The sequence below is a fragment of the Hylobates moloch genome, unplaced genomic scaffold (genome assembly GCF_009828535.3).
Source record: "Hylobates moloch isolate HMO894 unplaced genomic scaffold, HMol_V3 SCAFFOLD_2, whole genome shotgun sequence".
Classification (NCBI taxonomy): domain Eukaryota; kingdom Metazoa; phylum Chordata; class Mammalia; order Primates; family Hylobatidae; genus Hylobates; species Hylobates moloch.
This window is the reverse complement of record NW_026652277.1, coordinates 140217987-140236371: the sequence shown is the minus strand read 5'-3', so window position 1 is coordinate 140236371 and position 18385 is coordinate 140217987. Positions and strand designations below refer to the sequence as shown.

The 18385-nt window shown below is 36.2% G+C and overlaps 1 protein-coding gene across 1 annotated transcript in view; it reads right to left on the bottom strand.

The window, feature by feature from the left end:
- Window positions 1–12227, bottom strand: part of PKIB (cAMP-dependent protein kinase inhibitor beta) — a 230635-nt gene extending 218408 nt beyond the window's left edge. Inside the window, exon 1 of the mRNA XM_058435535.1 lies at window positions 12210–12227. The gene's annotated coding sequence lies outside the window, so the exon portion shown is untranslated. The remainder of the gene's footprint in view (window positions 1–12209) is intronic.
- Between the last annotated feature and the right edge of the window lie 6158 nt (window positions 12228–18385).

Below are 18385 nucleotides of genomic sequence, written 5' to 3'. Positions count from 1 at the left end.
CAATTCTCTTTAGTATAAAACTGTCTCATGTTTTAAACCCTTGCCCCATAGCACTCTTCAGTTATTATGACAACAAAAACAGCCCTACATACTTCTGAACACCTGCCAGCAAGAGGTTCCATATTGCACTATTGGCCCAACGCCTATTGTTTTAGAGGAGGGTAAATAGAAGTCCAGAAAAGTTAGATGGCTCAATTAAAGTCTCAGGACTAGCAACTTCCAAACTAGCAAGCAGAGTTTTCTTACTATTCCAAAGATTAAATGAAAGTTTTTTAGTGCCATAGCATTCCTTTCAAGTTTTCTGAACTTTTGGTGTTTGGATTTAATTTGAGTTAATCAAGCACGTTCTCAAATAAGAAAGTTCAAGGTCTGTGTGGAATTAACTTGGCCATATATAAAGTGGGATTTAGTAATTGATTTTAAATTACTAATAGGTTTTTCAAAATTTTCATTTGATATTAACATGGGCATATATGTCTCATGACTCTTAAGGACAACTTAATAAAATAGTTAAATATTTAAAGCAAGCAATAAAGTAAGCAGAGAGGATGGGAAAAGATCCCATTTCTTTCCAGAAGAGCCACAGTAGATAAATGACTGCAAGAACAGGATTAGTGGGAACAATGTGCTCCCTGGCTGTGGTCCAGAATTCAATATAACTAGAGTGAAGGTACAGAGAGGAAGACCAAGGTTAAGTTGGCAAAGACTGGACTAGCTAGACCACCCCTCATGTAAAGATAATTAAAGAAATTTCAGGCCTAGGAATTTTGCATACTACCAAAGCAGAAAATATTTTAGAAAACTCCTTGGAGTTCACAGGGTCATGGAAGAAAACAAAATAGACTCTCAGACAAAAGGTACTACTTATGAGGCACTACCTATATCAAAGTTATAGAACAATAAACATTTATATGCTGAAAAGCACAGCTTCAGATATGCATAATAAAATAAAATCTGTTAGAAACATGAAGAAGTTGAGGAAAATCACACAATTTTTCATAGAAGATTTCAACACATCATATATGTTTGGGCTGTTATAACAACATATCATAAACTGTGTATCTTATAAACAACAGAAATTTAATTCTCACGTTTCTGGAGGCTAAGAAGTCTAAGATCAAGGTGCCAGCAGATTCAGTGTCTGATGAGGACTCACTTTCTGGTTCACAGATGGTGTCTTCTAGCTGTGTCCTCACACAGCTAGGGATGAAGGAGCTCTCTGGAGCCAATTTATAAGAGCACTGATCTCATTCACCTCCCAAAGGTCCTAACTCCTAACACAGTAACATTGGTGATTAAGTTTCAACATGTAGATTTGCAGGGGGGACACAGATATTCAGACCATAGCATCATGCTTTGACAGTTCAAAGGGATTTCTTTTCAAAAGCTCGGAAAATATTGGAAAGTCTAAAATTAATCTAATTAATGAAGTTGAGTTTAGATAGACAATAGATAACTTGTAATAGAAAATATATCCTTTTCAATAATTCATGAAAGAGAAATTAATTATCTAGTGGGACACAAAACCTTATGCCAGAGTAGAAGTAATAAAAGTCATATCTTCTGACTAAAATGTAATAAAACTGTAATTTAATGACAATGGCTTAAACAAAAAGGCTTGCCTTTGTGGAAAATGGAAAGCATGTCTTAAATAATTATTGGGTTAAAAGGAAACAAAAGCTTCCAGTAAAGAATATTGAGAAAATTAAAAAAAATAAAAACTCTTTCTCTTAAAATATATATAAGATATGATAAAGCTATACGGGGCAAACTCATAACCTCTTATGCTTAAATTATTTTACAGAAAAATATAAAAAGAACGAATGCTTCAACAAAATAAAACATAAAATGTTAGAGTTATAAAAATAATACGTCAAACTAGAAACTGAGAGAAAAATGTAGTTTGATCACTAAAAGCAAAAACTGGTTCTTTGGGGAAAATTTTTCTTTGAAAGAATATCTCTTAAGTCCATTACTCTGGTCTAGGAATTAGTGGAAAAGCAATATAAATATATATCTGAAACATTACTGAGGCTATCGTTGGTCCCATATTGTTCCCTGAGTGCTTAATGTTATCAGTGATTTAGAGCCCGAAGTAACCACAGGTCATAGGTCCAAAAGGCACACATTCCCTAACAAGCTCATAACTTCCCTATAACCTGAATTCTACTTGCTTTTCCTCTGCTCAGTGTTTGTCCCAAGAACACTACCCACGAACAACCAGAGATTCTCTCAATATGCTTATAATAAATTTTTCTTAAGCCATAACTCCTCCTTCTGTGTTTAGCATGAATAGATAAATGTATTTCTCTCTCTAAAATCAGTATCCTTTCAACTGACATGTTCTCATACCTCTCCCTCACTGTTCTGGTGGCCCTCTGCTGCCCCCTCTTGGTTCTAAGCTACCCTCTCAAGCGCTGAGATGTGTGGCTTAAGCCTCTGAATAAAACCTCCAAGTGTTTTTGAAATACCTGCATAACTAATCCACAGTTGGTGAGTCTTAGCTTTTAGTAATGTAGTGGAATTACAAAGGGCTTTTGGTACTCATAATTCTAACATATAACTAAAGAAAGTTTGCCGACTGTAAAAACAACATACTTATTTTTACCAAGTAGCTTCAGAAATTCAGCTCAAATCTTTCTAGATTAACCTTAGTTTTCTAGATAAAAACAAGATACAGAAATAATGAATGTTCCCAATAATGCAGTGATTCTTGATATTTTTGAGTCATAAACGGCTATGAAATCAGATCAAAACTATAACTCAGAGGAGTGTGTATTCAAAGGCTATGCACCAGGACACTGAAATGTGCTGCCACAACCTATTTTCAAGAAAGGACTTGTTGCACCAGTAGTGAGGAGTGCTATCTGCAGACATCTTTCAGCTGTTCACTTCTTCAGGAAGACTTGGTTTGCCCAAGGCCACATGTCCCTTCTAGAGGCCTACGTTAATGACTAATTTTTACAGTAGGTAGCTAACCAGGCATGAGCGGGGGAGGAGAGGGCTCCCCCAACCCCAACAGGAATGTCAGGTGACCATCAAGTGATGGTCAGGCAGTTGTCACACTGCCTCTCTAAAATAATAATAGATGCTTCCAAAAAGATCTCAGGAATTGGGCGAGTGAGCTCAAGCATGCACATTAAGAGGCAAAATGGTGGAGTTTAACTGGTATATGACCTTCCAGAAGCATTGCACTGGTAAAGAGAAGAATGCCTCAAGTGAGCATGCATACAACTCCAATAACACACTGTGCATGAGGACAGGCAGCCCCAAGTGCAGAATAAAGAGATAAGGGATGCAAGACCATGGAAGTATGTCAAGATATAAAACCCCAAGTCAAAAAGTCAAACCCCACACTTGTCCTTCAAGTGGCCTGCTTGGGCCTCTTCCTAGTGTACTTTTCTTCCTGCTGTAAAGCTTTTTAATAAATTTTCACTCTTGCTCTAAAACTTGTCTCAGTCTCTTCTTCTCCCTTATGCCCCTCAAATTTTTTCTTCTGAGGAGGCAAGAATTGAGGTTGCTGCAGATCAGTATAGATTCACTGCCACTAACGTAATCACTGATGGGTGATCTTAGCCCCATTCAGGCAACTCTAAAGGGTCATTCTAGTTCTAGAGCTTCCCCATGGATTCAGCTGACGCTAAAGCTGGGCTGTATCACAGCACAACTTCTTCCTCTGCCTACTTGTATTAGGCCATTTTTGCTAGCTATAAAGAAATAGCTGATACTGAGGAATTTATAAAGAAAAGAGGTTGAATTGGCTTATGGTTCTGCAGGATGTACACAAAGCATAGTGCTGCCATCTTCTGGTGAGGGACTAGGGAAGCTTACAATCATGGTGGAAGACAAACGGGAGCCAATATGTCACACGATGAGAATGGGAGCAAGAAAGAGAGAAGGGAGAGGTCCCAGATTCAAAACAACCAGATCTCTGTGTGAACTGGGAGGAAACTCACTCATCACCGAGAGGATGGTGCTAAACCACTCATGAGGGACCTTTCTCCATGATCCAATCACCTCCCGCCAGTCCCCACCTCCAACATTTGGAATCATATTTCAACATAAGATTTGGAAAGGTAAACAGCCAAACCATAATACTACTACTGTTTTCTTTCCCTCCCTGCCAGTCGTATTGATCTCTTTGGTAAGGGCACACCTTAATAAACATCCTCACACTAAACTTCATCTCAGGAGAGTCTCCTTCCTAAAGAAGCCAACATGTGACAACTACAAACATAACTATATAAAGCAGCACTTTTTCTTTCTCCTGGAAATTATTCAAAAGCTACAAGAAGATGCTTTTATAAGTTTGAAAAACATTTTTGGAGGACTTAGACACAATTTGAATGACTCTATAAATCAGCATTTTCCCTTTTTCTTGGAAATTATTCAAAAGCTACAAGCTTTCATAAGTTTGCAAACTATTTTTGAAGAACTTGGATGCATATTTAACTCCCAGACTCCATTTTATATCAAACACTATCAAAAGCAGATGCCATTTTTTTTATATACACAAAAAGGGCAGTGAAAACAAGAATCCCTGGTGATAAATCTCAAGAGCATGGACCCACTGAAAAATAGATCTCAAAAAGCATCAGCAAAATATACTTTCTGAAAGTGTGGGTACACTGTGAAACCAAAAGGTAATATTCCTTTTTTGTGACCCTTAGTACAAAGACTGAATGGATTGAGTTGGCATGTCTTTCTTCTTAAGAAGGCCTGGGGCTATAAAAAGAATTATACAGAAAAATCATATTTACAAGAAGTAACATGACTCTGTAACAGGAAAGGAGAAAGCTTTTGTGCTATGAAAATTAGCCAGAAACTTTATCTTTGCTTCATATCCCAAAAGAAACCTCTTACAAATGGCCAGTCCAGGAAAGCCTAACTCATTCAATGATGAGTAGTATTTTAAAAGGAGAGAATCCATTTTTAAATTACTATTTTAGCCAGGATCATGCCTGTAATCACAGCACTTTGGGAGGCTAAGGCAGCTGAATCACTTGAGATCAGGAGTTCATGACCAGCCTTGCCAGCATGGCAAAACCCCGTTTCTATTAAAAATACAAAAATTAGCTGGGTGTGGTGGCAGGTGCCTGTAATCCCAGCTACTCAGGAGGCTGAGGCAGGAGAATAAATTGAACCTGGGAGGCAGAGGTTGAAGTGAGCTGAGACTGTACCACTGCGCTCCAGCCTGGGCAACAGAGCAAGACTTTTCCCAAAAATAATAATAATAATAATAATTAATAAAATACTATTTGTAAAAGTCTCTTCTTTTTCCCCCTTCTTTAAAAAAATCTATTAATTCCTTTTACTTCCTGTCCTTTGAGGCAGCTAACACAAGTAAAAACTTTAGGACCAAGGAAACTTGGGGCTGTTGAGGTGGGCAGGGCCTAGAAGGCAACTTTCTGGGTCAGTAGTTTGATTATATACAGGAGGAAAAAGCAAGTAAGTGAATAAATTGAGAATAATGAGAACGAAGTTTCTCACTATTGGATAAAGGAGTTACAAATATGAAAAGCCAATGGACAGAATGATCCCTATGGTATTAAGGTTCAATTGGAGTTATCACTGGGAACACACAATTTCTTAGACAGATAGATAGATACAGAAGTAGATACAAATGTTTGTGTATGTGAGTGACAGACATTTTCTACCTCTGCCTGGTGAGAAAGCCTAGAAGCAATTAATCCCAAGAGCAGTGAGCAGAGGTAGTGCTCAAATGTTGGTTTCTAAGTATCATTCTTCTCTGATGTAGAACAAGAGCTCCTTGGAGAAATGAAAGAATAATATAAACTGGTTTGAGAACAGCCTCAGCAACACGGCATAACTCCATTTCTACAAAAAAATACAAAAATTGGTTGGCCATAATGGTGTGCCTGTTGTCCCAACTACTCAGGAAGCTGAGGCAGGAGAATCACCTGAGCCCAGGGAGGGAGTGGCTGCAGTGAACCATCATGGCACCATTGTACTTCAGCCTGGGCAACACAGTGAGACCCTGGAAGATCTTGTGCCAGAAAAGAAGAGCTCAAACAAAAGAATATGAAGGGAAAAAGTAAAAGACAGGATTCAGCTTCTAGGTGGGGAGTTTCCCCATTTGCCAGATATGTAGCAAATAGAGCAACAAGATAAATAATTATAACAATAGATTATAAACTCATTAAATAAACAGAAATCTATAAGGAGATGTGTGTGTTTGTGTGTGTACATATATGTGTGTGTGTGTATATATATGAATATATATATATGAAAGAAAAAGCTATTACTTCTAGCCAAATGCAAATTAAATGTAGAAAGAATGATGAAATGAGAAAATTACAATTTGGTAGCCATAATAAGAACATATTGAGGTAAGAACCTTGGATGGATGCTGAAATGAATGGGTAAATAATTATTGAGGAACAGGATATTTACAGTCCAAAAACATATCCTTCCAAAATACTTACTAAAGAGAGAAACAGAAACTTTACAATTGAGAAACCTGGAAGACATCACTTTAAACGAGTGATAAATGTGTTATCAGTAGTGGGACAAATCAGCACCATATGTTTACTGATACAGTATTAATACAATGAGAAGAACACAGCATCACTTCTCTCATATTCCTGTCCTGAATGCCTAAGCTGTGACTTAGTTCATTCAGGCTGCTATAACTAAAAACCCTAAATTGGGTAGCGTATGAACAACAGAAATTTGTTTCTCGCATTTCTGGAGGTTGGGAAGTCTATGATCAAGGTGTTAATAGATTTGGTGTCTGGTGAAGGTCTGCTTCCAGTCAAGACTAAAGGGTCATCCAGAGCTTCCCCATGGAGTCAGCTGATGCTACAGTTGGGCCTGTCTCAAAACACAACAAAACAGCACCTTCTTGCTGTGTCTTCACATGGCAGAAGAGCTAGTTAGCTCTCTTTTATAAGAGCATAAATTCCAATCATGAAGGCTCTCCCCTAACAACCTCATCACCTCCCAAAAGGCCCCACCTTCTAATACCATCACACTGGTAATTAGGTCTCAACATATGAATTTTGGGCAGTGAACACAAACATGAATATTCAGAACGTAACAAGCTGAATCTAATCACAAAGAAACATCAGATGAATCTAAACATAAGAGGTATGATACAATTTAACTTTCACTCTTCAAAAAAATAACAAGGTCATGAAAGAAAAGACTGAATATGGGTTCTAGATTGCCAGATAATCAAGAGACATGACAACTAAATGCAACATGTAATCCTCCATTGGACCCTGGACCAGATAAACTATTTACTTACTTGTTTGTTATAAAATATATCACTGGGACAATTGGCAAAATGTGAATATGCTCAATGTATAGAAAGAAGTATTTTACCTATTAATTTTCTGATTTTGGTACATTGTGGTTATGTGGTAAAATGCTTTTACATTTGAAGAAATACATATTTATGTAGTTACATGAAATACAGCATCATGTCTATAACTTATTTTTAATTGATTCAGAAAAAGATAGATACATAGATAGATAGATAGATAGACAGACAGACAGACAGACAGACAGCAAGTGTGGCAAAAGGTTAACATTTGGGGGATTGGGATAAAGGGTAGATGGAATTCTTCATACTATTATAACTTTTCTGCAAATCTAGAGTTATTTCAACTAAGATGTTTTAAACCACAGTACTTGTAAAAAGCAAAAGTAAAATTACATGAAAAATGTCATGGTGCAGATTAAAACTGTGATCAAATACTCTGCCATAAAATTAAAAACATATTAATAAAATTCTCTCTAACTAGAATATCATAAAGCAGAAATGTTAGAACTTGAGGAAGAAATGGTAAGACAATAAAAGGCGATACACAATATTAGTAGAAAAACTAAAAAGAAATAATAGAAAAAGAAAAAAAATCATGCACACAACAAACTAATATGAGAAATGAAATTAGAAGGAACATAATGGAAGTTAGATACTATTGGAACATAGAGGATGAAACTTAAAAATGAAAAAGTATAACAGAAATAAACTTAAAATGCATTAAACATGAAATAATAAATACAGAAGATGAGGGTGGATCAAGCAACTATGCTTGGAATCCTCAAAAAAGAAACCAAAACAAGAGAACAAATAATCACAAAATATTTTTAAATGCCATACTTATTACTCTGAAAGAAAGATAACAATAATTCAATTGAGACTGGTTTAGGGAGAATAAAATGACTGGAGGACTTTTTATTATCTGAAACAACCAGAAATGATGAAACTGGACTCAAGACTTTTTCGATTTCTGCAGAAAGAAGCTGGCTTACAAGTTTAATAGGGACAGTGATGGATTTAAAAGAAAAAAAGTTTATTTTTAAGTTTGGCTATTCAATTTATCAGCTACATTTGTTTTTATTTTTATTTTAGAGTCAGGGGGGTAATGTGGAGGTTACATAGGTATATTATGTGATGAATTAGCCACATTTGTGTACGTGTCTATGAATATGTTATTTCTAGAAAGAAAAAAATCAGTTGGCACCAGAAATTTCTCCTAAGAAAAGACATATGTTGTAAATTTGGGACAAAAAAATAGAGAAGAGACAATTTTTGGTGACAATTACTACCCATGCAAAAAGACAAAAGGCAAGATGTACAGCAATAATCCAAAAGTTACAGTGAATCCAACCATGCTACCAAAGCACAGTCATTGCTAATTCATAATAAAGACTTCAACAGATGCAACATTCAATCCTCAGGCACTCGACTGCTACTGATTTCTGCCACCATCCTTCAAGTCATTAGCCCGAACTTCATGTTCTGCTTTAACACTGCCTTTGATGGCTCTGCTATTAAACTAGCCATCCTTACTAGATTCTACTCTCTTCTAGCTTTGAATTGGAAATGTGTTAACCACTCTCCTTTGTTACTAAATGTGATTTTTGTTTACCACATGTGCTTCCCTTAGATCCTGATTTCTTTATTCCAGTCACACAGGACTGATGCTACCTGAGGCCTAATTATTCCAGAAAATTTAATGTTGTTTTTACCACTGATACATCTTTTACCTAAAGAATGATGCTACTTTGATACATTAGTTTGTTCTAATATTTTAACCTAAACCTTCAAAATAAATACTTTATAGATGACTAGCTCTTCTATTTTCAGTGAGATTCTAATTTTCTTTTGGGAAATAATTTCAATGTATAAATACTTAGGCCTCTTATTTATATCTCATGTAATAGATTAATTCAGTTTTTCCATTTTGTCTCATTTTATTCTCAGTAAAAATATAGACCACCTAGCTACCACATTCCAGGAAAAAAAAAAAAAAAACATTTTTGTTAAAAGAAAAATTTCAGCTGAATTAAATTTAAAGGAGTTTAATTGAGCAATGCATGATTCACAAATCAGGCAGCCCCCAGAATCACAGCAGATTCAGAGACTCTAGAGCAGCCACATGGTGGAAGAAGATTTATAGGCCAAAAAAAGGGAAGTGACAGAAATTGGAAGTGAGGTACAGAAACAATTAGATTGATTACAGCTCAGCATTTGCCTTATTTGAACACAGTTTGAACACTAGGCAGTGTATGAGTGGTTGAAGTTCGGCTGCTAGGATTGGCCAAGACTCATCTATTGTTTCTGGCACATACTCCTAAGCTAGGTTTTCAATCTTGTCTACCTATTAAGTTAGGCTGCATTTCATCCACGAGGACTCAAATATACAAGTACGGAGTCCTTCTCAGGCCATATTTAGTTTGCTTTAACATTTTACTAGTGTTTTCCTAAATGATGATCCATGGGATGTGATATGTTGTTTTCTTTCAGGGTTTGCGATCATACACATTTAAGAAAAATTGGATTAAACAATATTAAATAATTTTATTTATGGCAGTATTTGTCAAAGTCTTAAAAAAGTAATGTGTGCTGTGAATTTCTGATAAGGAAAGTAGCAAACCTACTGAAAATGATTCCTTCACTTTGGGACTGCCCCTTTTTATTTCAGAATTCTTCTTTTTACAAGAATAAATAACTCCTCTTACTATAACAGTTCTTCACAGAATACATCTTCCAAAAATTAAGTCATATTTATTCCTTGCAATTGTCCTTGTTCCAAGAGTTGACGAAAATGATTCTCAGTTAAGATGTAAAGTGGCCTCTGATTTCTAAGGCAAAATCCCACTTTTCAAAACAAGTACATAAACCAAGCATATTAAATTATTTTATACAATTTGGTTGGTGTTCATGTAATTTTCTTCACATTAGATTTCAGATATTTGATAAAGGCATTTTTGACCTTACAATGGTATTTTAAAGTATATGAGTATATTTACTACAAGAGTGTTTTTTTTTCTTTTTTCCTTTCTTTATTTACCGCAAGAGTGTTGTGTGGAAAATATGGAAGGCACAAGCAAATGCATTAATTCATTCAATTGTTTATCAAGCCCCTTCTCCATGTCAAGCACTAGGTTAGGTGATGGCAGTAAAACTCTACAAATTAATCTGGCCTCTGCCCTCTGGCCTTCGTGTACAGATGTATTCTATCCTAGCTATGGTAGGGTGGCAGAATATGCCACAGCAAACTTTTCCACTTCGGCACAAGGATTACTTTGAGCTGAAGGCAATTGAGAAGAAAAAGATACAAGAAAAGCTCTCTGTTCTTCTGTCGTCTAAAAACAGGACATAAATTTACAAAGTTGGCCCCAGCCTTCTACAAGGAAGGACAAAACTTAATTACCAGAGACAGCTTTAGACCCTTACAGCCTGTAGACAGAATCAGAGGACTGTATATAACAAACTTTGCAAACTAGCCTTTATTTACCTAGTTTCCCATATATTTGCCTTCCCACAATCTGCCACTCCTAGAGACTCTTGTCATTTTTCTAAAAATTGTTTCTTTGCTGAAATCCTATATAAGTCCAGGTTCTAACCAAACCTTTGAGTTACTCATCTCTGGGTATATGTTATACGCACAATGCATATGTTAATAAACTTTTGGGCTTTTTTTCCCTTATTTTTCTGCCTTTTGTCAATTTAATTTAGAGGACTCTAACCAGAAAACCTAGGAGTGTATTAGGAAAGAATTTTTCATCTTCTATATGCACACACAAAATTTGTCTGAGGCATTATGATATGCGGCAGATAATTGTAAAAATTATTTCTGTTTTCAGTAGCATTCATTCTAACGTATTCAGGGGATGTTTCAACTTGTAATGAAGGATTATTACTCTCCCATAATCAAAAATTGATATAAATTAATGTCTTTACAGTTGTTTAAATTACTTCCATCAAATTTTCAACAAATGTTCTTTATGCTGTATACTGAAACTTTGTCTGGTTTAAATTTAAAAATGAGGAAGCTACACAAGAAAAAGAGATAACTTACTAAAAATGTAATACTTCGACAAATAATTCTTTTAAAAAAATAGTCTCCATGTTCTGGTTTATTAAGATAATTTTAAATAAATTTATATGATTAAGACAAGCAGGCTGGTTGAGTCCCTATTTTAAGATGGTCTAAAGGAAACGATAAAGCCCCTCACTCAAACACTAGCTTATTTAATTTTCAGCCAATCAGTGACAAGAGACCCAGGAAACTTAACAGCAAGCTCCTATTTCAGGGGGGCAGGGATTTCCCCAGAGCCTTGCACGTGCAGCCGGACTTAAAATCCAACCTAAAGTGGCCGGGCACAGTGGCTCACACCTGTAATCCCAGCACGTTGGGAGACCAAGGCAGGCAGATCATGAGGTCAGGAGTTCGAGACCAGCCTGACCAACTTGGTGAAACTCCATCTCTAATAAAAATACAAAAATTAGCCGGGTGTGGTGGCGCATGCCTATAATCCCAGCTACTCAGGAGGGTGAGGCAGGAGAATCACTTGAATCCGGGAGGCAGAGGTTGCAGTGAGCTGAGATTGCACCACTGCACTCCAGCCTGGGTGACAGAGCAAGACTCCATCTCAAAAAAAAAAAAAAAAAAATCCAACCTAAAGTTACCTCTTCCTCATTTTAATGCTAAAATTTACACACAAGGGTGGAGATTTTAAATGCTAATGCTACATGCAATGTATGGAGAAGCATGTTGAGCTACTGTGCAAGCACTAGAAAAAGCTGTCCTATATATGCCCTAATATAACCTTTCCCTATGAAAAGAGCCTATAAAATTAACTCACACACTACCCTCAGGGAACAGCCAACTCCTTTTTCCTTTCTCAGTGCTAACTCCCTTGTGCACAAGCTGGAATAAAATTAAACTTACCTTTGCTGGCCGGGCGCGTTGGCTCACGCCTGTAATCCCAGCACTTTGGGAGGCCGATCACGAGGTCAGGAGATTGAGACCATCCTGGCTAACATGGTGAAACCCCGTCTCTACCAAAAATACAAAAAATTAGCCGGGCGAGGTAGCTGGCGCCTGCAGTCCCAGCTACGCGAGAGGCTGAGGCAGAAGAATGGCGGGAACCCTGGGGGGCGGAGCCTGCAGTGAGCCGAGATCGCGCCACTGCATTCCAGCCTGGGCGACAGAGCGAGACTCCCTCTCAAAACAAACAAACAACAACAAAAAAAACCTTACCTTTGCTGCTGTGTTCTGTGATGTCTCTTGATTTCAATATTGCGAGATTACAAAAACCCTGGGTGTTGATAACATAATTAGCATATTTTTGACACAGTTAACTACAGGTAAAATAGGAAGCCAAGCAATATTTAAAAAAAAATTGAACTAATTTCAGACTTCAGAAAAGTTGCAAACACTGCACAAAAATTGTCTATATATCTTTCACCTCTATTCACCAAATATTAAAATTTTATCTTGTTTACTTTACATAATGTGTATGTACACAGACACACACACACATATACTGTTTTGTAAACCGTTTGAGAACAAATTTCCAACATGATCCTTTTTACTCCTATATACTACAATGCACATTTCCAAAAATATAATACTTTTCTACATAACCACATTATAACAACCAAAAACAGAAAATCAGTTTTGATATGATATTGCTTTGTAATTCACGAGCCCCATTCAAATTTTGCTAATTGTCTCAATAATGTTCTTTACAGCAGTAACAGTAATTATTTATTATTATTGTTATTTCTGCTCCAGTATCTAATCCATGATTACATGTGGCATTTAGTTGTCAGGTCTCTGGTTTCCTTTAATCTGGGCAGTTTCTTAGTCCTTTTCTTTCATGACCTAGACATTTTGAAGAGTACAGGCCATTTATTTGCATAATGTCCCTTAATTTGGGTTTGTCTGATATTTCTTCATGATTTATTCCCGTTTATATGTTTTTGGCAAAAAATGCCTCTGGAGTGATAGTGGTCACTCCTCAGTGCATTACATCAGAAGACACATGAAACCTATTTGTTCTGTTACTGGTGATGTTAAAACTTTGATCTTTTGGATAAGGTGTCTGTCAGGTTTTCCACTGAAAAGCTTTCTTTTTAATTTTTTGTGGGCTTTTCTATACACTTATATAATCATGGGCTTGATTTGATGCAAGGAGCTTGACTAAGTGATGTCTTAAGATTTACTCAATTTAACTTCATTTTATGATATTTCTACATTAAGTTTTTTAAAAAGAACACCAAAAGATTATTTTTATATCTCTGATTTTGTGGTATGTACAATATCACTTTATAATCAACATGTATGCATGTCTATGATTAGTAATGACGTAAATTTTAGTTATCACTGTGAAAATGAAAGCACACCTACTAAGCTTTAGAGAGTAACCTTTAAATTTAACAGGAAAGTATTTGCACAGTAAGAAACAGAGAAGAACACCACAACCCACTAAAAATTGTTTGAAAAAAAATTCTTAGAAATATAAGGCAGGCACAGCCATCAAAAAGATCAAAGGGAAGAGATAGAAATGGAGTAAATACTCTAGGCATATAAATAGAACATGACATTTTTCTAGGATCACTATTACTACATTTTCAAAAAATTTATTCCCTTTGGATTAAGTAAATAACTTGAATAGAAAAAAGTACCTGAAGCATTATTTAAATAATTTGTAGTTGTTCTTTATCATTACTAACATTAAAATATTACATATGTATGCATTTATTACTCAAACATGCATAAAATCAGAATTGAAAATCAAAATACTGCATTCGTTATTGGATATACTAAGTGTAGGTTAGCATTTTTATTAAAAAATTTGACTATGGGCCAGGCGTGGTGGCTCAAGCCTGTAATTCCAGCACTTTGGGAGGCCGAGGCAGGTGGATCATGAGGTCAGGAGATCGAGACCATCCCGGCTAACACGGTGAAACCCCGTCTCTACTAAAAATACAAAAAATTAGCCAGGCGTGGTGGCAGGCGCCTGTAGTCCCAGCTACTCAGGAGGCTGAGGCAGGAGAATGGTGTGAACCCGTGAGGTGGAGCTTGCAGTGAGCCGAGATCGCACCACTGCACTCCAGCCTGGGTGACAGAGCAAGACACCATCTCAAGGAAAAAAAAAAAAAAAAATTGACTATGGTTGCCGTACAAATCAAATAGAACTAACTTCACTTATTTCTACAAATATACTCATTGTTTTCTTTAATCTTTTTTTTTACTTTTTATTATTTTTTCTATATACCTTTAAGCTCTGTTGGACCTTTTCACTGTTTATTCATACCATGGGAAGCTCTTATGGTCAATACTGGCAGTGGCATTGTAGACAGTGAAAAGCAAGAAACAGTATATGCTTTGAGAGAATGTGTCAAGTCTATCTATATACAAAAGAACTTAAAACTTTTGAGATTGCTAGTAGAATATTCAGGGCAATTTTGAGTGTCTCTGATGTTGGGTTTGGGGAATGCCTGATATATAACTGCTCGCCAGAAGAAAATCTTTAAATAAAGCAGAGGGCAAAGAGAGATCACAGTCGAATCAATGTGTCAACTTGATCTTAGCATTGTATTAACAGCTAGGAAAGAGGGCAAAGAAAATAATGAGACTTGTGATGTCTAAGCACTCATGAGTAAATGCACTGTACTCTCATTTCTGTTTCGTGATATTTATCAAAACTATAGAACTGATCTGACTAAAAAGAAAATTTTGAGTTCTAATTGACAGAATTAAAATACATAGTTATAATACTACATGTTGTTTCCTAGGCCACTCAATTAGGATAACGAACTGTTTCCCCCTTTGTTGATTCTCAGTGCCTCAAAACTCTAAAGTATGAAGTACCTTTCTCAGGGCAGGATTAAGACATTAAGTTGCTAATTACTGCTTTAATGTGTCTGGGACAGAGCTTCTGAGAGTCTGCCTAGAGAAAGCAAGAAGCCCTGGAAAGGCTCTTAAAAATATTCTTGCAATTAGTCAAGATGGTCCAATAGGAACAGCTCTCTGCAGCATTCAGCAAGTTCAATGCAGAAGGCAGGTGATTTCTCCATTTCCAACTGAGGTACCCAGCTCATCTCATCGGGACTGGTTAGACAGTGGGTGCAGCCACAAAGGGCAAGCAGAAGCAGGGTGGGGCATCACCTCACCCGGGAAGTGCAAGGGGTCGAGGAACTCCCTCCCCTAGCCAAGGGAAGCCGTGAGGGACTGTGCCGTGAAGAATGGTGCATTCCGGCCCAGATACTACGCTTTTCCCACAGTCTTCACAACACACTGACCAGGAGATTCCCTCCGGTGCCTACGCCACCAGGGCCCTGGGTTTCAAGCACAAAACTGGGTGGCTGTTTGGGCAGACACTGAGCTAGCTGCAGGAGTTTTTTTTGTTTTTTGTTTTCTTTCTCCAGATTTTAAGCATGTCTCTAAAACACTTTCTCCTATTGGCATTTAATCCATGGTTGTATTCATATAAAGATCCAATGGGAAAAGTTCACTATTTTGGACTCCATTTGTATGTGAAAGCTACTTCTTAAAGCATAATTCCCCCCCCCACCACATAATATGTTAAGTGACTCTAATTATGTTTTTTCTCTTACTAAAGACTACCATTTGGAATTGCTGAACAATGTGCAGTGTCCGCCCATGCCCGTATCAAAGCATAACATAGAATTGAACTATGGAGTACCCTCCCATGGCATCTAAACTGCTGGATGAGTATTGCTGGGAAGTGGAAATGTGCATAGCATTTGTATACATGATGCTGGGAATGCTTTCTCCATGGCAGAAAAAATAGGTAGAGAGAATTCTGCTCTCAGCTCTACAACCACTGAGATGATTTTAAAAACTGGATGATTCCTAGAAAGACTGGATTCTGCCACAAAATACAAGTAAGTCAGGCCAGCTAAGGCAGAAAATTTCCTTCAGGAGATGTCAATTAAAAAAATGGCCTGTGGTTGGTTCATAAGCTTCATCTGACATTACATCTTTAATATAGGACTTTTCTGGAGAAAAGGGACAGACCCATAAGCAATAATGGAAACTAGTGGAAGCCAGCCTTCGCTATAACAGGACTCTAGATGAGAGCCTGGGAAAAATAATAGAACAAATGATACAGCCAGATGCTACCAAACAGCTAAGCCTAGGATTTCCGCAGGTGATGCAAAGCGGGTTACGGATATGAAGACCTTAATACTAGAAAATATTAGGAAACTTTATGGAGAAATTAAGACCTTACCAGTGACTTATCGGGTTGGTCCTGAAGGGGTGTCCATACTTTGTTGTCATCGCTTTTGAAGTTAAAGCAAATCTTCAACAGGATAAAAACTGCGAGGAAGAAGTACCCAAAGTTCTTGATCACTCAGCAGAAAGAGCTTTAGGTATGAATTTGCCAAAGTGTTATATGCAATAATGGACAATACGGTCAGTGGAGTGAGGTGTAGAGAATTGGGTAAGAATAAAAAATCACTGTCTGAAGTCGCTTGAGATTAGGCCGCTTAAAATGCCAGGGCCTCTGGATATCATTCTATTCTTACAATTAATTCTGGAGGAAAGAAAGCAGCTAAGGCCATAGAAATTCAGGTGAATAAAAAAGAAATCAGGATAAATTGGCTAAAATAACATAATGGAATATATGGATTACTGGAAAATAAAGTCAAATCTGGCAAATTTCATACATATAGTATAGTACTTTGATAGCCTAAATGATTATCAGAATATAACATTTATCCTTCTTACAAATCTCTCATATCTGATTTTTATATAAGAAATCAATTTAGGTTCAATACCTAAAGCAAATGCACAGGCTTAAAACCACTTTATCTGAAATATCTAAATAACTTATACAAAGAAAAATATGATTGCTTGCTTGTTTACCTTGTATCACCTGGATAATTGCCTCGACTTTCTCCTTCAGCTTACAGACCTGCGTTGTCCAATATAGGGACTATTGGACATTTGAAATGTGCTGGTCCAAATGGACATGTGCTCTTAATTATATAACACAACCAAATTCTGAAGACTTAGTATGAAAAATAATGTAAGACATCCCATTAATAATTTTTATATTAATGTCGTTGAAATATTTTGGATATAGAGTTCAATTAAATGCATATTTAAAATTAATTTCATCTGTTTCTTTTAATACATCTACAAAAAACTTTAAATTTCAAATGTGATTCACATTTCATTTCTATTGGAAGGTGCTGATTTAGACATTGCCTTAACAACATGCTTAATAAGAATTCAAAAATCTGATGAGTGCCAAATAGAAGTAGTTGATTCCTTTCTGTAGCACAAATAAATAACGTTTTGGGTGAATGAATGTAAAGAATTTCTTCAGTATATAATTTCATTATATTTTATCAAGGTCAATACATCTGCCCTCGAAAAGCAAAATGTTTTAGAAATGCCATTAACACTTTTTCAAGAAGTCACTCCCTTCTCAATGATTATAAAACAGTACATTAAATATTAGATACATATTTGAATTTGCTATCCACTTTATTATTTACACAGTGAATATTTCCTTTTTTCCTGAATTTATGTATGTTCTGCCTGAAATAAACATATTTTTGTAGACATCTATTTCACTGGTATAAACATATCTGCTTGTTATGGAATTACAGGCTTAGATTTCAGCAAAATAAGAAAATCTGTGTGGAAAGAATATTGTTCATTTGCTGTTTTAACATTAAGACCATAATTGAAGAGAGTTTTTGTACATTTGGCATTATATCTTAGTTTTTGAATTATTTTCCAAAAATATCAATGTCTGTCTTAACAGATAAAAGCATGTCTTTAATCAGAATATGGTCTCTTCCAATTCTAAGTGTATACTGACCCCTATGGGTTACTGTGTCCTCATCTATTTTTGGCTTATCCTTTCAGAATATCTGTGAAATACTTAAACATGTTTACATTTAAGATATAATTAATTTAGGATGAAAGCCATAAAATATTTTTTATATTTTTGCTCTCCTTGGATTATATAACAAACTATGCACAAATTTTATTCATCCTCTAACTATTGTGGGGGGCCAAGATGTTTCAGTCCTCATTATATTTAGTGTTGATGTACTAAGGACAAGAGAACTAAG